The 21858-nt window shown below is 47.6% G+C and overlaps 1 pseudogene; it reads right to left on the bottom strand.

Moving 5' to 3' along the window:
• Window positions 1–1034, bottom strand: LOC115312725 (annotated as a pseudogene).
• Between the last annotated feature and the right edge of the window lie 20824 nt (window positions 1035–21858).

Here is a 21858-nt window from a genome sequence, read left to right as displayed (position 1 = left end):
TCACCAGTGGTTTTCTATAGCTTTCAAAGTTCTCAGTACAAGGTCATTTTTCTCACCATCGATGTACTCTCCCCTCGCCAAGCACCAGGGACATCCGATGTACCCATTGTAGAGAATGCAGTTTTGGACTGCAGCTCTTGTCGGGGCGTAGAGGCACCAGCAGACCACATAGGCTTGTGAAGTGTGACTGATGCCTTCACGCTCCCCGACGACCGGACTCATGTTGTTAATCCCGTTGACAAACTGCTCGAGAAACAGCGTCAGGCTTGGGCGGCCCTTCCCAAACCACAGTCCGGCCACTGTGCAGTGGTGGAGCCTGTCAGCGACTGGCAGCTCATTCACAAGGAACTGTATTGGCCAAACCGAAGCACCAGAAGACGAGAAAACGGGTCTACCATCGGTGCTTACTGTCAGTGTCAGGTCGTCACTATTGAGGTCAGTCGAAGCTCTGAGGTCCCTGTAGGCCTGACCTTCCGTTATGTCGCTGATGCAGTCAGCTGGTGTGGCAACCCTCATAAGCGCATCATGGAGGAAGTGCTTCGTATTCATGATTACATGCTCGAGTTGTTCATGCATCTTGAGGATCACGAAGAATGATCCTTCATTCTTCAGCTGTTGCTTGGTGTTTTCTGTCCACACGTTCGGCACGAACGTTCTTTGCTCTCAGCCTGCTCCGTCATCAAGTCATTGCAGTGCTTACAATGAAAGTGAAAGACGGCCACGGATTTGGCTTTGGCTGCCCTCAACTTTCTAAAAAAGTATTTACTCCGTGGCATGACGTTTTCTGTTGGCGCAAACAGGATGTTGATCACAAGCAGGAGGTTATCCAGATCCGTCCAGGTGCTCCCCCCCTCCCCTCCCCCCCCCCCCCCCCACCTTCCCGAAACCATAAACGCCATGACCAGGGCAATGGCCTCTGCCTTCGTGGTCGTAGAGTGGGGCAAGGTGCCCGCGCCGAGGTCACGGAGAGCGGACGTTAGGACCTCACTTGAAGTCATCCCAGCTTGCGCCAACGGCGCGCTGCTTGCGTCCATGTCCTGTTCTTGGGGGTTTCTGTCGCTCAACTCGGAGTAGCTTCCCGCATCACTGCCAGATGAAGGCGAATCTTCTGAAGGGCCAGGCGCACCAAGCTCTGCGGAAAGCTCTTCCGGAGCGTCAGGCAGATCATTGGAGGACTCTTCCTGTACACCAGGGTCAAGGTCTGCTTTACGAAGAGCCGTGTCATTACAGCTTGAAATGGGTCCTGGATCTTCAAAGGCGGTTTCTCCCTCGATGATGACTTCTCTTTTTTCGCGTTAGAACTTGGACTTTGGTACATTGAAAGTGTTTCCCTTTTCCGTATACACTAGACGCCGCAAACGCTTCGGTGGCTTCGGTGGCTGACTCGCCATGATCAAGTAGAGTTGAGCAACGAGCGCATGAACGTCTCAATCACTCGACACGGCAGGGATAATGCAACGAAAAGAAACTGCAAACCGGGTCTAGCGCGGCCACTGCAAATGCAACGTTACGGCTTGTTGTTGGCTCATCTCGACTGCAAATAGGTACAAATTAAAACAATATTGGATTATTTTTCTGCACGGAGAGTTGCGTGCTGGCATGAAGGGATGCAAAATGTTTCAATAAATTCAGTGTGTTTTGGCCGCGAAGCCATCCTTTTTGAAAATAAAATGTATTAACTCAGTCATTTATGATAATGTTCAAGTATCTGAGAATAAATCTGGCGGCCGGCGAGACAACAAAAACTAAAGCGCTCTACAAAAAGCATCGTCAGTCTGCCTGAAACTTTTTAGGCTGCTTTTCGGGAAGCCTCTCAAATAGCATGGGTACAAACATTAAAACTGACAGCCCTCACAGTTATTATCAATAAATGTTTTGTGGTCGAGAGTGATTCTGCTAAGCTAGAAATGTTGTGCAGCTCAATGAAACGAGAGTTACCTAGGCTGTGTTCCAAATCTTATCCGAATGGATCCGAGTTACTCCGGCAGATCGTGTCACGTGACAGCACAGATTGAAAAACGGTGGACGCGGGTAGGTTTTAGAATGCCAAGGGTACAATACCTTTACTCTGGAGTAAGATCGAGTAAATTTTGGAACACGGCCCTAGAGTCACCGCGGAGTCGGTGGCTGTTTCGTTGAGTTTTGTTTAGCAGACGATAAGCTCGAAGGCTTTGCTCCCGAACCACTGTCGAGACGAAACTTCTTCGTCGTTCATGAACTTCTGCGCTTCCCGAAGACGGTCTCATTGACGGCAACTTCCTTTGTTTACTCCACTACGAGAGCAAGCTTGCCAACTCAGTGGCAGGTGTTTCGGTACGTGCGATTTTTTAATCGGCATTCGAACGTTTGACAAATACCGATTTGATCTCCAAACACCCGACATAAGGATCGCAGCACACCAAAAAATATTCGCTTCCGAGCACAGCGTACATGCTTCAATATTCTTACTTTTGTACGTTTCTCTCATAGACTATGGCCGCCGATGGCGACACCGACGGGCTCCCGATCATGGCGCATCCCAAAAGTTCCTCCATTTACTGGAATTACTTTAATGGTGGTTATCATTCGTCTTTCTCCCTCGATGATAATTTTAAGGCTGCGGTCCCGCTGCTGTCGTCTGCTATCGCTTCAAAATGTGTTTTGTTTATTAACAAAAATATCGAAGCAAATTATCCAAACTGATTTCGCTATCTTGTTTCTTTTGTTGTTAGCCCTTCTAGAGAAAATATAATAGTCATAGCTAAAATATTTAATTAAATTATTACCAATGAAAAGTTGCCAGTGGTTTCTAGGGCTCTCGCCTAATATTACCGATATATGAGGGCGAAAAATAAGTGTGCTATTTTTCGCTTTCATATATCGGTAATATTAGTCCATCGGTTCATATCGGTATCGGTCCATACATCGGTAATTAAATAGTGCAACCAGCCTCTGCTTGCGAGCGCAGCAGAGTGTGGTTGCACGATTTCTCCACGGGGCGTTGTGCCGTCGGTGCCGAGAAGCGCTCCGATTGCAAAGCGAAACTTAAAAACTGGTCGAAATTGTGCGTTGTTTCAGAAAGACGTAAAATACACTGCGTGCCTTCTATCGTTCTGCAATTTGTTGATTTAGTGTTTTTCGATGATGCTCAGTAGGATTCTAATTGATACTGTGGTGAAAGACACAGGCAGGAGACGGACGTTCCAAAACAACGTTCTATTTCAGCTGTGTCTCGTCAAGAACTGCTCTTCGTGAGCGCCTAAGCGCTTGAGCGTATAGCTAGCGCGCGCGTCTTTTTCTCGTTTTTCCTGTCTCGAGACTGGACTCGCTTGTCGGTGCGTCCAGTCCCTACGGATGTGCCCTCCCCCCCTTGGAGTGGAGGTAGGACGAACGATCAAAGCACACAAACATTCGAGTGCCAACGAAGTTGGCTTTTCTTTGTCGTCTGGTCGTTGTCACGTAGCGCTCTTTCCTCCACATGCGCTTGCTCAATATGTGCCGGCTTTAGTCTCTCCAATGCAACGGTGTCATTCTTGCCGTTGACACGCACGACAAAGGTGTCGCTTCTCTTTTCGACCACTGGAAAAGGTCCGATGTAATGTGGGCGCAGTGGCTTCTTTTGAGACTGTCGTACGAAAACATGAGTGGCGTCTTGCAGGGCCTGGGCCACGTAGGGAGACTTTGAAGTTCCTTGCCGTGTAGGCACCGGTCGCGAATTGATAAAAATTTGCTTGAGTTCTTCTACATAGTCCAACTTCCGTTGTTGTAGAGGCAGTTTTATTTAAAAAAAAAATCTGATGGCAACCGAAGTGCAGTGCCGTACACAAGTTCGGCGGTGGAGCATCTGATGTCCGCCTTCAAGGCTGTCCGGATTCCAAGAAGCGCAAGGGCCGATTTCAAATGTCGATCCGAGGGATCACCCTGAGCTGCAAGAGCCGATTTCAAATGTCGATGAAATCGTTCTACCATCCCGTTTGACTGTGGGTGGTAGGCAGTCGTTCTCAAGCGGTTTGTTCCGAGCAATCGAGTGAGCTCGGCAAAAAGTGGCGATTCAAATTGTCGACCCCTGTCGGTGACAATCTCTGAGGGGCAGCCAAACCGGGATACTCACGTTACGATAAACGCCTCAGCGACGGTGGCGGCGGCGATATCGGGCAGCGGGGTTGCCTCTGGCCATCGTGTGAATCTGTCGACACCCGTTAGGATGTAGCGCTGCCCCTGAGAAATCGGTAGTGGTCCTACTAGGTCCAGATGTATCTTGTTGAAACGGCTGTCAGGCTGTAGGAATTGTCGACTTGGTGGTACCGGATGCCGCTGTACTTTCGCGCACTAGCATGCGATGCAGGATCGCACCCATTCACGAACGTCGGATTTTATCCGGGGCCAAACGTAGCGGTCGCACAGGAGCTTCTGGGGTGCTCGTATACCGAGGTGCGACAAGCAGTGAATCGCTTCGAAAAGCTGTAGTCGCAGTTCACGTGGTACAAAACGCCTAGACGTTCCCATTGACAGGTCGCAGATCACGGTGGTGCCTTCTGGAAAGCTTACATCCCGCAGTTGCATTGACGTGAATGAACTGCGCAGGGCTTGCAATTTTTCGTCGGTGGTCTGTAGACGAGCCAGCAACTCCAAGTCTACAGCAGAACAGGCTGAAGTGTTCACGGCGTCAATCCGGCTGAGGACATCAGCGGGGACGTTGTCAACTCCTTTAACTTGCCGAACGTCCGTTGTGAATTCGGCCAAGAAGGCTAGCTGGCGAATCTCACGTGGTGTGTAATGAGACCCGGAATTGCTGAAGGCGTAAGTTAGGGGCTTGTGGTCAGTCCATATGGTAAATGGCCGTCCCTCGACGAAATGTCGAAAGTGTGGTACAGCCAAGTAGGCAGCCAATAGCTGACGTCCGAAAACGCTGTAGCGCGTTTGCGCTGGCTTGAGCTTCTTAGAAAAGAAACCAATCGGCCGCCACTCTCCGTCGACTTTTTGTTGTAGCACCGCTCCTACGGCTGTGGCAGATGCGTCAGTCATCAGCGATGTTGGGGCATCCTGCTTAGGATGTACTAGCATTGTTGCTTCTGCAAGTGAGTTCTTTACCTCGCCGAAAGCGCGTTCCGCATCTTCGTTCCAAGGAAGGGATGACGTTTTTCGCTCTTGTTTCGTTAGGAGGATCTCAAGGTGTTCGAGCAGCTTGGCGCAGTGCGGAACGAAATGTCGGTAAAAATTTACCAAACCGAGAAACTGGCGAAGTTTGGTGGTCGAAGTCGGCCTCGGGAAATCTTTGATGGCTGGTACCTTTGATGGCAACGGACGAATGCTCGAGGAGTCAAGCCGATGACCAAGAAATTCCAATTTCGGAACACCGAACACACTTTTCGCGGCGTTGATGACAATGCCTTGGCTGCGCAGTCGTTCGAAGAGGAGGTCTAAGTGGGTAGTGTGCTCTTCCGGTGACTTGCCGGCTATGAGCGAATCGTCTACGTATGCGAAGACGAAAGGTAACCCTCGTGTGACAGCATCGATGAACCGTTGGAATGACTGAGCCGCATTTCTGAGGCCAAAGGGCATGCGGAGATATTCAAAAAGTCCGAACGGTGTTGTGATCGCTGTTTTCGGGATGTCTTCTCCGGCCACGGGAATTTGGTGGTAGGCCCGCGTCAGATCAGTCTTCGAGAAGATCTCGCGCCTTGTAGGTTCACCGTGAAATCCTGCATGTTAGGTAGAGGGTACCTGTCCGACACAGTGTTTTTATTTAGGGCACGATAATCGCCACATGGCCGCCAGTCTCCATTTTTCTTCGACACCAAGTGTAATGGAGATGCCCAGCTGCTAGACGAGGGTCGCATGATGCCAAGGTCTAACACGAGTTCAAACTCTTGGCGAGCATCGCGGAGTTTCTCTGGGGCTAGACGGCGGGGACGACAGTAAACAGGTGGTCTTGTCGTCACGTTGGGGTGTTGTACGTCGTACGAGACGGGTTTCGTCCAATCAGGTGACTGAGTAAGGCTCCGAAACTTACTCAGCGAAGTCTTGAGCACTTCTTCCGGGATCGTGCAGGCAGAGGTGTAGACTGTATTGTCGTCCGTTGCGATACCCTGGATGGAAAGTCGCGTGGTGGAGTCTATCAGTCGCCTGCTTCCAACGTCCACGAGGAGCTTGTAGAGGTTGAGAAAGTCCGCGCCGAGAATTCCTTGACTGACGTCAGCCACCAGGAAGATCCACCGGAAAACCCACCGGAGGCCGAGGTTAAGGGTGATCGACCGTTCTCGGTAGACTGGGATGGGGCTGTTGTTCACTGCGCGCAGAAAATAGATCGGTGTCAAGGAACGGTCGGCACGCGCTGCTGGAATTGCGCTGATCTCGGCTCCGGTGTCGACGAGGCACCGGTTCTTGGTGGCTCGGTCACACATTTAGAAAAGGCGACTTTCGTCGAGGCCCTGACCACTCGTCGCCTCTAGAGGTCGGCCGGCCTGTTTCCCTGCCATGAACAGGGGCGGCGGCAATGCCGGGCGTTGGCACCGAAGCGGCGGTGGTAGTAGCAGACCCCGGAAGGGCTCGGTGATCGCGTGTTTTCGCCGCGTGTCTGACGAGACGGCGATTCGCCGCGTGCCCGACGAGACGTCGAACGTCTGCGATGTGACTCACGAGGGTGGGGGCTGCGGCCTTGTGTAGCTGCGACAACGATCTCCTCCAAACCAAACGTTTGCAGAGCTGCTTGATGTTGGCCTGGGAAGGCTGGCTGTTGGCGGCCGATCCAGAATCCAGGGCTGTTGGTTGCAGTGGAGCCACGGTAACATTGGCGACGGATGGAGTGGTCACCTCCATGACGGCGTCGGCCAGCGCGGCAAGTCCGGTGAGGTCCAACGTTGTTGCTGTTGCCAAAACCATCTGGACATTAGAAGGTAGCCTGTGCAAGAACAGCTCGCGGAGGAATACGTCGTCCAGATTGTTAGAGCGCTCTCCAAGAAGCTGGGTCATGCGTCGCAGGAACTGGCTTGGCCGCCGGTCCCCGAGCTCTTCCGCCGAGAGAAGCTGCTGCACGCGGGAGCGTTCCGAAACATCGGTGCGCTGGAGCAGAGCATTCTTCAGTTGGTCATAAGGTATTGCTGGAGAGGGATTTGCCAGAACGTCGTAGACTTCATCGGCGGCAGCTGGCGAAAGAGTCGAGACGACGTGGTGGTACTTCCGACCTTGTGTGGTGACCCCAGCGAGGTGGAATTGTGATTCCGCTTGCAGGAACCAAACTCGCAGATTGCGGTCCCAGTATGGTGGAAGGCGGACTCCGGCCGCTGCAACAGTGGCTGGCGGCGGGTCCGAAGGCTCTCCTTGCTGCATTTTAAACGTTCTAGTTGGCGATCACGTCCGGATCACCATATCTGCAGGGTCTGGACGCACCGACAAGCAAGTCCAGTCTCGGCACAGGAAAAAAGAGAAAAAGACGCGCGCGCCTTTTTCTCTTTTTTCCTGTGCCGAGACTGGACTCGCTTGTCGGTGCGTCCAGTCCCTACAGTCTGTTAGACCATCAAGGAGGTATGCTGGGCCATCAGAAAAGGTTTGTTGGATCATCTAGGTCTGACGGTCCGTGAAGAGGGCGTGATGGGCAGCCAAGAAGGAGCGATGGTCCATCAAAATAGTGATGTGCCATCAAGAAAGTTTGATGGATAATCAAATATTATGGATGGTGTTTTTGTTCGGGCTACGCAAGCGTCACTGGGTATGTGAGGAGCAACGCCATGTCGGAGTACTTTATGTATGTAACTCACGCCCAGGAAGCTGCCGATGGTGTCGGTGGCGAGTCATAAAAACGGACATTGCCCCCTTCCTGTGCTGAATACGGCGCCAGTAGCCAGAGCATCGAAGAGCGGCACCCCCACCTCGGGTACCGGGTGCGAGTGACGTTGTTGCGGCAACAGACCATACCGAGGGCGGCAGTCCAAGGTCTGCGTAGAGGGACAGCGAAAACCGAAAGCTATGAATGTCGACAACGCGCGCGTCAATGATGCGGCTGCGGAGCGAACCCCACAAATGTGCTGATGACTGAGCGAACACAAGCGCGACGCCCTCTAATAAGCCGCCCAGAAACGCGGCTTTACGGCAAAAGCCTGACATGCCGCTGACAAGATGCTGCAGGCGATATCACATAGAACCCCGCCCTGCTCGTCGGTGTAGACTTGCCAGCTTCAAATAAACTTATCTTTGCTGTTTTGTTAGAGCAGGACTCTCCAAATATTTCAACAAAAAGGCAGGATCGGGTATAAGGCACTGTCACGAGGGCCGGGATTTAGCAAATTAAATAAATAAACAAATATCCCCAGATCCGCAAGTATATAAAAAAGAGGTTGGCTAAAAAATTAAAATAATAAACTTAAGGCAGATAAAACATATATTTCATATACAAATTCAATGTATAGCTAACAATGAGATTACGCCATAATTGGGACGCGGAAAGCTCAACAGGCCTAAATCGGACAACATTGGAACTTTGATATATTGACGCATGGTAGAAGACTAACGAAAAATGATAGATTACGGTATGCATTTTCCGCAACACAGGATAGTAGCCACAATACACAAGGGGACGCGAAAGAATTTTAACATAGGTAGTTGCTCAGATATGAAGGAGTGGGCTAAGAAGGATAATTATGGTGGTGACATGCCTAATGAATCATCTGAAGAGAGGACAAGACTTATGATAGAGAGCTTTTTCTCGTTGATACTGCGTATCTTCGTTTTCACGATTGGTGCGCATTGCGGAGCCGTTTATTAACGCGTCATTATTTTAGCGCCAGTAGCAGCGGACCTGTTGAAAACTGGATGTGGGCCGTGCTTCATTGGAAGGACCGCGGCCAGTTACATCCCAGGTAGCACGCCAGAGGAATGCCCAACTTGGGCAAAGGTCTTGCAAACATAAGGGCCCAACTTTGGCGCAGTTAGGTTTTTGCACCATGGCATTGATCAGTGCCAAAGTACGGTGCCTAACTATAGCCATAGTTGGGCGATCCTATGGCATGCCAAAGTTTGGCTCTTCTCAGGTACGCCAGAGGAGTGCCAAAGTTGGAGCCATACTTGAGCCATAACTGCCATAGTAAATCCTAATCTGGGAATTCGGGGCGTGCCAAGGTTTGGCATTTCTCTGGTCTGCCAGAGGAGCGCCAAAGTTGGTGCCATACTTCAGCCATAACTGCCAGAGCAACGCCTAATTTCGGTATTTGGGACGTGCCAAGGTTTGGCGTTTCTCTGGTCCGCCAGAGGAGCGCCAAAGTTGGTGCCATACTTCAGCCATAACTGCCAGAGCAACGCCTAATTTCGGTATTTGGGACGTGCCAAAGTTTGGCTTTTCTCGGGTCCGCCACAGGATTGCCGAAGTAGTGCAATGCTAGAGCTATAACTGCCAGAGCGATGCTTAATTTGGGTATTTTGGACATGCCAAAGTGTGGCGTTGCTCTGGTCCGCCAGAGGAGCGCTAAAGTTGGTGCCAGATTTGAGCCATAACTGCCATAGTAAAACCTAAACTGGGAATTCGGGGCATGCCAAGGTTTGTCGTTTCTCTGGTCCGCCAGAGGAGCGCCAAAGTTGGTGCCATACTTCAGCCATAACTGCCAGAGCAACGCCTAATTTCGGTATTTGGGACGTGCCAAGGTTTGGCGTTTCTCTGGTCCGCCAGAGGAGCGCCAAAGTTGGTGCCATACTTCAGCCATAGCTGCCAGAGCAACGCCTCATTTCGGTATTTGGGACGTGCTAAGGTTTGGCGTTTCTCTGGTCCGCCAGAGGAGCGCCAAAGTTGATGCAATAATTCAGCCATAACTGCCAGAGCAACGCCTAATTTGGGTATTTCGGACACGCCAAAATTTGGCGTTTCTCTGATACGCCACAGGAGTGCCGAAGTGTGCCATACTTGAGCCATAACTACCAAAGCAACGCCTAATTTCGGTATTTCAGCCTCGCCGAGTTTGGCTTTTCTCTGGTCCGACACAGTTGCGCCAAAGTAAGTGCCAGACTTGAGCCATAACTGCCGCAGTAAATCTTAATTTGTCGATTCGGGGCATGCCGAAGTTTGGTTCTTTCCTGGCTACCCACAGAAGTGCCAAGTAAGTGCCAAAAGTGGTAAAGAAAGCCGAGAGGCCAGCCCAAGTTTCGAATATCTCTGGTGTGTCACAGAAGTGCTCTTTTACGCGTCCCAGAAGAGAAATAAAATAAATAAGCGTTGGAAGCACGATAGTAAGATGTCATCACCTCCGTTCCCAAGCAGCACGGCAATACTTTGCAGTATCGTGCCAGTGCCGGCCGAAAGTCGGTTCCAATATCGCTCAACTGTCTAGTTTTGCACCACCGTTTGATACCCGGCAGGTATTGCCGTACAGCTGTTTCGCCCCGGCCTAGCGTTCACGTAATATTGTGCGAAAACTCTACGATGCGTCTGCTTCGTATTGGCCGAACGTCGTGCAAGTATGTGTACGTTGCATGTCATTTGTTGCATATCCAATCACTTATACGGACAAACAAATTTTTTCGATCGCTCCCAGAAGTTTATTAAACAACTATCATTACACACAGTGTATTCTCAACATATTTACAAGGTCACACTTCTCTGTAAAACGAAAAGCAAATTATAAAATACAATTAACACTGTCCTCATGCCAAGCAAAACTCATCACACGTAAAACCGCGGAGAATGAAAGGAAAGCAGGACGACTATCAGAATCATGCTGGCAGTGCACTTACTAATAAAAGAGCGATATCATGTAATGCTTGATAGATGCATAATCCAACTCAGGCACCCCACAAACACATTCGAGGAAGAAGGTTGCGCACATTCAACTGACGTCTCGTCGTCGGCGAAGAGCAGTTTTTGTCGAAGCGTGTCCGACAAACACATCACAAGTATTCCACGAACTCCGGTGCAAAAAATGACTTACCGAAAAATTGGCATGAACGTATTCCGACCGTTTACGACGAAAAAACACGGCCGCGTCTGCAACGCACGAAAGCAACAGAACACTGAAGAGCCCAGTTCGAAAACCGGACCTACGTGGCCTGCTTATTTCTATAACTAGGCAAACGGCGAAAACGACAGCCCCGGAGATCCCATCAGCGTGACAGAGAAAGTCACGTGACAAATTTTCGTCCAAACGTTTTGGTCCTACGCGTCCTATGTAGAGAGGTCACGCTGAGTCACGCGTTTCGCTTCATCCTTTTGATTTGCTTAAAGCGGTTGTCGAGCTCACTGACAGCCACACGAAGACGCAAAACCAGGTGGGGAGGATTTGCAAAAGGCGAGGTCGAAGGGGCATCAACAACGCATAAAAGGAAAGGCCGCTTCAGCCGGTGACCTTGTCGCCTTGCCTAGCCTGTCAGCGTTCGGCTTCAAGTCCGAACTCGTCGACCCGCATGGACGTCAGGACACCAATTTGACATTGACAAGGCATCGACCTTGGAGGGGGCTAAAAGGTGGGAACCGAGGAAGCTGCTGGAATCTTGGTTCATCCAGAACGACAAACGCGGAAGTGATTCATCGCTGGTAAACAAGAACCGTGGCCCCCTGCCGGACGTGTACACAAACTTTATGCCTAAATAGCCGAACTTTTTTGTGCGACTCTCACTCGCTCTGTGCTCTACTGAAGATGCCTCCCGCATTGGAGGCGCAACGTTTAATTAAATTGTTATTTTTGTTATGACAAGTCGTTTTTGTTATTACATAAATTAGGAGCGCAACCGGGACATTTTCTCCCGTGAATGACGATCGGGTGCTTGGACTCCGAAGCAGCTCTTTCGGGGTTCATTTGATGTTCTCGGAGTCGGTCGTTGAGGCATCTCCCCGTTTGCCCGATGTACCTGGTCCCGCAGGACAGGGGGATCGCGTACACTTCTTTCGCTTCCTCTCCTTCCGCCAAGATTTCTCTTTCCGGTACTCCCACGGAGCGGGCGGGTTTCGAGGTTGAAGCCGAAAATAAAGTTCGCTCTTTCCACTTTTTTTTGCGTTTCCTCCTCTCCTGCCCTCCTTTCCTCCCTTTACCGCCCTCCCCCGAGGGGCCAACGCGGAGAATGGATTAGGAGACGCCTCCGTTAATCCGGCATAACCCGCCGCAGAGGGGGCGTGCTGCTTGACTAAAGATTATCTCGCTGCACAAGAAAAAAAATAAATAAATAAATAAATAAAAAATAAAAAGAAAAAACGTCGCGGGCAGCGATTTAATGCGCTTTGCCGGATGCGTAACGCTTCGCCCGCCTTGAACAAGCTGGTATGCATTGGACTAACATTTTTCGAAGCGCGGCAGGTTTAGTGTAGGTCCTATCATAATGGTCCTGCAAGACTTCCCTGTCCGCCACAAGCTAGCCAATAATTCAAGGACATAACGACAGCAGCGTATTCAAACAGTGTAAAATAAAATGTATATAATATTTATAAGAACACCATCGTCTTCACTGCTTGGCTTTAAAATTTTTAGCGCCGCAAATAATCGTAATCAAAATATTTTTATAATTGAAGACCCCTCGTCGTGCATCGAACCCAAAATTACGCTTACGTGAAACATGATTCGGCGCGGGAGCAACTCGAGTCACCGTAATTTTTTTTTTTTTTTAACGTGGATTTTGTTTTTTAATCTAACTGAGGTACTACTGGCAGAACACGAATCGCATACTTGGAAGGATCTGAAAACTCATATAGCTGGTTGAGTGAATGCAATACTATCGCATTCGTTGAAGCTCGATTTGTTGATTCGAACTTCAACAAATCACACGCACCCATTGTCATTATTTCTGTTTACCCAGTCATAGTCGTTCCCTCACGATGCAATACGAGTACAAGTAACGGCCGTTTATGCAATGTTGACGATACACAGCCGTGATCGCACGGTTTTTAGAAGCGCTATAGAACGAGCACAAGCGTCTAATTTCGGTACTCTGATTGATTTCTCTCTTCCCGCCGTGACACCACACAACAAAAGCGATTTCGTTCCGTCAGTGAAACTAGGAACAAAGAAATCAAGATATAATCCCGTAATAAAACAACGCGAAATGGATCTCTGCAGCCAATACCCAACCGTTCGCGAGGTGACTGGGCAAAAGCATATATTACCTCCGTGCCTTTACCCTCTGCGCACCGCCAGAGAGAGTCATACAAACTCCTTCGCGCTATTGTCAACACGATTGCGTTTGCAAGCCGGTAGGATTCGTCCCTTCTGACTTTCATAACTCTCTATGAAACCAGAAAGGTAGATACTTTTCTCCATTGGGTTGGTTTGCCCGGGGCCTCCAGTTATTTACGGCCAAAATCACACTAGAGGCGCTTCAGCAATGTTCACTCTGGTCGACACACGTGCTCCTTAAAAATGCCTGTCGTCAACCCTTTCCCAAAAGATACTTGAAGAGCCAATCTTAGAGACCGACGGATAACGAGGCCTTAGACCTCAAAGAAATTATAACACTAATTTGGCGTCGTCATTCCCAAACTGGTTGCCGGACGAAATCCAGGGTTGGTAATAGTAACATAAGATACGTACGGCAGAATTCCCTGTCATAAATAAAACGATTTGGCTAACGCCAATGTAACGCGAAATAGGTGCATAGTGTTTTGCGATAGGAAGCGTAAACCGAAAAAAAGGAAAAAGAAAGAAAGAAAGAAAGAAAGACTGAAGAAAAGGAGAAATTAGAAAAAAAACCTTTGGTGACTTGGCCAAAAAAAAATTCTGTTCATGTGATTTTTCTTGTCACGTGACCAAACAAAAAAAAAAAACCGAAAAAAAAAAATAACACGAGAAAAAAAACCATCCCCTGCCCGGTTTCGAAGCTAGGCCCTCTTGATCGTGAAACTAGCGCGCTATCCGTTGCGCCAACATAACTTTTTTTTTCTTTCTTTATTGCAAGTTGCGCCAACATAACTCTGCCTGTAATGCTCACGCATTCCCACATCATAGGCGAAAGCTTAGGTGCCTTCGCAGTTTTTCATGCATGTGTTATTTTTATTTGTGGCAAGAGTTCACACAGAATGCTTTTAGAGTTTTCGACCAAAACGAGTTTTCTTCTTCCGAGTCACCTTCTAGAACCAGTAGACCGCACTGGGTCGTCCGGCTAATCAAGCAGCTATTTCCAAATTCTCTGGCGTGCCCGTCCTCGGATCCGAGGTCGCCGTTTGACAAGCTTAACTTTCTTCCACCTTTTAGCCGGAACCCCACGGCAGCTTTGTTCCGTCCCCACTCCCTCTCGAGAGGATGGCTCGCCCCGAGGCTAATCCCATTCTCTAAACCTCTTTTCATCCAACGCTTGACCTTTCCCTCCCCGTCCCCCAGCTTCGGGACAGAAGGTTCTTCTCTGCAGAACGTCCCGTTTGTACAGCGGCTTTAAAGTTCAGAGATTGTCCTGTCTTTATCGTCCCTTTTGTGTCTCCACTTTTTAATGTTTAAAAGTATCAACACGCTAAACTAGTACAATTTCCGGGATTTCATTTTCATCCCCCAAGTGTGATGCGGGAACCGCGCCATAGAGCCACGGTCGTTTCCGCACTTTGTTATCGCTAGGATTTGACAGTGCTCAATCACGATGCAAGACACGCACAGAGCCACGCTCGCTTTTGCAATGCGCCGCCTAAAGGGGTGTCCAAACAGGACACGACTCCGACAAATCGTGAAAATTGAAGCGGGCTTGAAGCGAGCGCGTCCGCTTCAATTTTCACGATTTGTAGGAGTCGTGCGTTTTGTAGTGTCCCGTTTGGACACCCCTCAATAATGATATATCTTGTTGAGACGTGCGCACAGCACTTTCTGTAAAGGCGGATTCACACCGAGGATAGCAGTCGCGCGATACAACTAAATCGCATCGCAAAAAAAAAAAAGAAAAAAGAAAAAAAAAAGTAATTAGTTGGTTAATTTGGCGTGCGCGATGAGCGAGTCCAATGCCTTCGTTGGCGAGTCGCGTCTCAAAAACTCTCGCTCCGAACGCCGTTGGTTGGCTCGGCCTCTCCGCGACTAGAGTGCATCGCAAAACGTCGGGTCAGCAAGCGACTGCTCAAAACCCGTCACCTTTTGCCCGCGATGGTCGCTTTTGCGATGAAAGTTATGGCGCGACTAGATCGCGTCGCCGGTGTGAACGCGCCATAATGTCGAACCAGTCTCACGGCGCGCCCCGATATTGGCTTGTGTACCTACGCGCGAGTAAAACATCTGGCACAATTTGCGTTTGCAAAGCCTGCTCCAGCCGCGTCAAAACATTCAGCCAACCTTTGGACTGCAGAAATCAAGAGACAACCTAAATAAGATAAAGTTGCCAGCCGAATAAAACTTGATTTCTATTTAATTAAGATGAAGACCACCCGCGTACATCAAATACCTCATCAGCCGAACTCCAAGGCAGTAAGCCTAGTTCTGGCAATTGTTTGGCACCTTTGGCCCGTCGCTGCCAGATCACAGCCAAACTATCGGGAAGCGAAGCCTAACTTGGGCACTCGCTTGGCGACTTGGGCCCAAAGATGCCAGATCTCAACCGAACTACAAGGTAGTAAGCCTAACTCTGGCACATCTGTGGCGATTTTGGCCCGAATGTGCTAGGTGACAGCCGAACTGTCAAAAAGTGAAGCCTAACTTTGGCATTAGTTTGGCGATTTTGGCCCGAAAATGCCAAAGCTCTGCCGAACTACAAGGTAGTAAGCCTAACTCTGGCACATCTGTGGCGATTTTGGCCCGAGTGTGCCTGGTGACAGCCGAACTGTCAAAAAATGAAGCCTAACTTTGGCATTAGTTTGGCGATTTAGGCCCAAAAATGCCAAAGCTCTGCCGAACTACAAGGTAGTAAGCCTAACTCTGGCACATCTGTGGCGATTTTGGCCCGAATGTGCCAGGTGATAGCCGAACTATCAAAAAGTGAAGCCTAACTTTGGCATTAGTTTTGCGGTTTTGGCCCAAAAATGCCAAAGATCTGCCGAACTACAAGGTAGTAAGCCTAAATCTGGCATTTGTTAGGCGATTTAGGCCCGAAGATGCCAGATAATAACCGAACTACCCGGCAGCGAAGCCTAAGTTTGGCACTTGTTTGGCGAATTAGGGCCAAGATACCCAGACTGTTGCCAAGGGAGGTCAGGTTTGGCACTACTTTGGCTTCTTCGGGCTTTTTAATGCCCTAAACTGCCAGACGCAAGCCAAGTTTTGGCCCAGAACTCGGTGCTGCCTGGGATGCCGGCCGAAAGACCTCCGGGGGTGCGAATTTGCCCGCAACAAGGTTATTCACACCCCTGTGTTAGATAATTACAATTCCCAAAGATATTGAAGAGCAGGCTAATCTCTAATTGCACTTTTAGACTCAGATTGCGGGAGACGTCTTGTCTTATGGACGTACTATGTCCACCCCCATTGAAGAGTGCACATATGAAGCAATTCTTTCATTCTCCAACCAATTAAACTTCGGATGGCTGCCAAACCCTGGGTGCTTATTGAATGCCAGGCACATTTGCGCTGATACTTTGGACGAAAGTTGTGGGGGGGGGGGGGGGGGAATTAGAATTGCCAACTTTTTCCAGGGCGACTAAAATGCCGACTTTCTCTGGTGGAACTTGAATGCACGACTGGCTAGAATGAACTAGAATGGCCTACTTGTTCCGGTGCAGCTAGAATGAACTACTACGACCAGTTGAGCTCCCTACTGAAAAAGAACAATTGAAATTCAAACGGGCGGCTAACTGGTAAATCAAACGGGTGCATAGTTGTCGACCCGTTTGGATCAAACGTGATTATGGGATACGGGTAGCCGTTTGAAACGGTACCCGCTCGAAATGGTACCCATTTGAAACGGTACCCATTTGATACAGGTGCCCGTTCGACCTTGCACGTGACCACACGTTTGAACGTGCCATTCGAATCGGGAAAGTATGCGCTAGCCCTAAATGGGAATCGTCTGGTAGGTTGGTTATCTTAAAATTATTTAAGACATTCCGAAACTCATAAACCTATTTATAACATGGAGGAAACACGTAGACCAAATGTGATCACGTAGGTGCTTGCAAATGGACAGGAAAACAGACGCAAAAGACTGTTTTCGATTCTCCTCAAAGTTTTTTACGTCTTCTGTAGACAAGTACAAACAGGCAAGCGATTTGAGAAATGTAAGAGGCACTCTAAGCTTTTATACAGCTGAGAAGATAGCAAACTAAACAAGAACCGAGGTAATTCTAGACTATGAAGATAGACTTTCGGGAAATTATTCGCCCGGCTGCCGCGAGAATAGCGGCTCCATAATTATATAGATAATCTGGAAGAGTACGAGCAGAAGAACGGCCAATCGTTGCCAGGAAGTAGGTTGCAGTGCACTTACCATAAAAATAGCGGACTTGAAAGATGTAATTCGTGATATTTGTCGACACGGCCAAAGCAGGACAACCACACAAACACAAACGAGAGGGAACGGCTCCTTGGAAGTTTCAACACGATGCGGCGCACAAGCTGTCATTTACCGAACCCAACGAAACCGCAAGAATTCCTGACTTCTTTGAAGAATCGCTTGTTGCCGATATAGGCGTAGGACTTTTCGAACGCAGAGAGCTTTGGTGCACATCAAATACGTTGTCGAGAGACATCCTAATAAGACCGCAGGGTTAGGCGACAGATCGAAGCAGGTGGACGCGCGAAGTTCGAGCTGGAAATGACACGCTTACAAAGAAAAAAGCGGCTGTCACGCGCACCCTTCCGGATCTCGATGCTGATCAGCGTGTAGCTCGCGCGCGGCTGAGGGTCACGTGACGGGTGACAAGAGAGGGGGGAGGGGTCGAGGACCACAGAAACAGCCCCTCTCCTTCTCCACAGGGATTCCAGTGAGATGTGCTTTTGTAACCTCGAAAAAGAAACACGCGTGCGCGCGCGCCCGCGCTTTTTGGCACGCTCGAACCTTGGAAATGGCGGCGGGGCGACCAGAAGCTCGGCTTGCGCCCGAGCGAAGAAAGTACCCAGCGCGAGCTCGTAGTTTGACTGCTGCAACGGCGGGCGTGCTCTCGCAATGCTCAAAGTTTTTGCGGCCGCGTGTACGCGTGCTACCTTCGCTGCGTCTTGAATTAAAGTGAAACGGAGTCTAGACGTACATTCTTTGTCGCGGTCGCATCTTCTGCGAGAGATTCGAGCTGAATAAGTAAATTGAGGCAACAAAGATGGACAAAGTTTTAAAGTTCTGTCAAAAATATCGGCTGACCAGCGCCGCGCGTTTACGTAAAACAGCAACAAAAAAGGTGTTAGTTTTAGTTGCAGTATAAGCGAACATCAGCGCAATTGAAATATAAATATAATTACTTGCATTACGCGGACGATCTGAAATCGATGAACCGGCGTTCCCAGCCTTCCAGAAACATTTGCTGTCACGACTGAAACGCTAGGCGTGCCCACGCCGCCGATCTGTACGTTCAATGTCAGACTGGCTCCGGAGAGCCGTTTGATTAAACCGGCACAGTTTGCAACATGGTCACCGGTTTGAGCAAACGTGCGACAACTTTGCCCAAACGAGTCGCCCATTTGCCCAGACGAGCGACCCATTTGCCCAGACGAGCGACCCGTTTGCCAAAGAAGTGACCTGTTTGTCCAAATAGGTGACCGTTATGGCTCATTCGGGGGACTCCTTGGAACCATACGGGCGACTCGTTTGACAAACTGGTGACCGGTATGGTTAAACTGTTACCGGTATAGTCCCGTTTATTTTCATATAAGCGCCAAATGGTTTTTTTCAGTAGGGCTAGAATACCTGACATAGTTTATAACACACATTATATCCATGTGCGTTGTTTGAACACACATGGATATAATGCAAAGTGCTCTTTTTTGCACGCGCTTTGTGTTATTTTGCTGACAATGTTGAAATACTTATCATCTTTCACTTCTTATTCTCGATTGATTTTTTACAGTTTTTACTATGTTGAGCCTACGCCTGCGCGGCAGCCCCATGCAAAAAGACCCAAGTGTGCAATACCTGTAAGTAAAGAGAGTACTCGTAAGTTTACAATACACACATTTCTCCTCGCTCTGGCTGTATGAGGCAAGCTGGGGATGCGGAAAAAGCAACACGATTATCGATTTCTCTATTTTGACGCCGTTGATTTTTGAGCTTGAGTTTTTTAACTCAATTTCTTTCTTTTCTATACCCTATCCTATGTTTCCGAGGGGTGCGTATCTAGGTCTTTTCTTTTAAAAAATTAAAGTTAACCTAAAAGGCTTTTCAAAAATAGGTCAGTCAGGACACAAATATGAAATACATATATTGGTCAAAGATCGCCCACAGAGGCGAGCTAAAGCTATTTAATTTACAATATAGGCTACGTTTGAGACGCATTAACAGGTTTAAAGAGCTAGCTTTTATGAGAATTTTTTTTGTGCAACTTTTCATTGTGCAATTACATAAAGACTGAGAGTGGAGTTGATGTTCAGGAAAGCCTCTTATAGTACAACAAAGGCTTTAACTCGTCAAGATGACATGAAATCGCAGACTTAAAAACGGAAACTTTCTTGCGTCAGTTAATTACTTTGCAGATAATATATCAAGCATTAATGGGAAATGTTTACCGATTGAGGTGTACCTTCAAGCGTTAAGAATTTATTCTTTTAGGAAGTGAGCAAGTGTAAAACTTAAACAAATTGCTCAATTAACAAATATGGAAGCCTCTCAGTATTTAGCCTCACTTGTGATATAAATTGACAATAAAGGCCAATGTCCCTGTAAATTTTGGCATACTTCTTAAAGTGTAAAGTATTGAAGGTGGTTTGGGGCAAAATGAAGGCAGGTTCATGTTTATGTTGTATTTATTCAATCAATCAATAATTCAATAAATATTTTTTTTATTTCACATAAGAGACTGATGTAGGGTACAGGGCAAAGAGTCCGAAGTTTGACTTGACAAGGCCTCTGCAGCCTTACAATAGGCCCACAGCAACATATTAAGCACCAAGTGTAAATATTTGCAGTTTTCAGGCTTCAAACATTAGGCAAAACAAACAGTATTAAATATTCACACAATCAAAGATACCAAAAAAAGGCTATAAATTACGCACATGACGACATCACTGTAAAAATAATAATCCAATTGCCACTAGGGTAACAGAAGAATACAAAACACACGGCCCACAATATAAGTGAAATTGTAATGCCTAAACAAATCATAATTATACTGCGATCCAGTTTCTCGATATTTGTGAAATCATGGCTCTGAAGTTTGTTTAGTTTAAGAGTAAGAATAAACCTTAGCATTTGGAACCCGTAATTCGTCCTATTTAGTGGCATTTTCCAATGCTCCCCCTCGCAAACTTCGTATAGTACCCTTCTATTTGGCGTTAGGCATGAACTATGTCCAAGGAAAGGCGAGCGAGAATGAAGAGCAGGTCTATATCGTGTGAGTAGAGCATACTTATATAGGTCTCGGACAGTTATTAGACGTAGTTCTTTAAACAGTGGAGGTGTATGTCTATCTAAAGGAACATTAGGTATTGTGCATACAGTATTTTTTTTTTCAAGAAGGTGTAATGTGGTGATCTTTGACAAAAATGCGCTAAACCACAATAAATTACAGCAGTTCAGATGGGGTACAAAAAGCAGCTTGAATATACGCATTTTTATGTGATGAGCAATGCATTTTTGAAGTGATATAGTTTTCAAAGCACTCTTGATAACTCTTATTAATTCAAATTTGAGATAATGTACGCGCGGCTTAGGTTAAATTTGAACCGCCACTTCGGCGTTGCCTTTGGCCGCAGATGTTGTCGGTCAGGTGCAATAAATTGTTATTTTGGGTATTTAATTTTATATTTAACAAAAGTTTGCGTAAGGTTTTTTTTCACTCACTATTTTTATGTCTCTTGGCGCACTTTTCATAAAGAAATAACCGTAACTCTTTTTGTTATGTTTACGTTTGCTTACATTAAATTAATGTTTTATTTATTTATGATTGCATCTCACTTATGAAAGCAACTATGTTAGAAGCAAAACCAGTTAATACCACTGTGAAGAGCGAATGGCTTTAATATATTGAGTTATCAATTATCGCGTGTCTGTCGACTTTTGTTAGTCAACCCCACCCTATTTTTTGCCTTGTGCGGCAGTCAGATAACGCGCCTGCCACTTCGATCAAATCAGAGGGACGAAGCGAAACACTTGACAGATCTTCGAAGGACAAAATCCCTTTTACGAAAATGTGTCCCGTGGCTCGCTCTTACGTGCTGATGGGGTTACTGAGGCCGCACACTTTCGCGTTTGCCAAGTTATGTTAAAGGGTAGAGGGCTACATAGGACAAGTTTTGGATATGCGTTCTTCAGCGGTCTCTTGCCTTGCAAAGATGCAGTCGCTACCTTGTTTATATCATGTAAAACAACTTTGTCTATACAAAACTATTCAAACTTCAACAACCAGCTGAATTCCAGGTTTGAAATTGCGGCTCTTGAAATTAGGCCCTGGATGCTCGATATAAAATATTTTGCCTTTTGCAACTCCATCTCATCAACTTAAATTTTACTGCACCAAGCCGCAAGGGTTCAAAGTATTGCGAAGGATTTTGTTGTGGTAATGGATGATTTTTCGTCAGAACGCTGTAAATGATTGTGTCGTGTTTATTGGAAAATTAAATAGAGGTTTTTATGGGCAACAACTGGAATTTAATTAAATTTGGGCTACTCTATTCATTCTCGTCTTTGTGCTTGCTCTGTTGTGTGCAGCCCCGATGGTCTTATGCATATATTACGAATTATAAGACATGGCTGGTTTCTTCGGAAGTAGTCTGGAAGAAGATTTGTGAAAATAGTGCTGCTTGCGTCTCGTTCTCCACGTTCCTTGGTGTTTGATTTAGGCGTTTTGCTTGGTGAGAGAACCGGGTAATTGCAAATATTAGATTGACTTTATTCCACAAAGAAGTGTAACTTTTTTAGAAGTTTCCAGAA

This window comes from Ixodes scapularis, unplaced genomic scaffold, assembly GCF_016920785.2.
Source record: "Ixodes scapularis isolate PalLabHiFi unplaced genomic scaffold, ASM1692078v2 PGA_scaffold4__175_contigs__length_147842914, whole genome shotgun sequence".
NCBI classification, from domain to species: domain Eukaryota; kingdom Metazoa; phylum Arthropoda; class Arachnida; order Ixodida; family Ixodidae; genus Ixodes; species Ixodes scapularis.
Note: the sequence above shows the minus strand (reverse complement) of the source record. Positions and strands in the feature narration are given on the sequence as shown.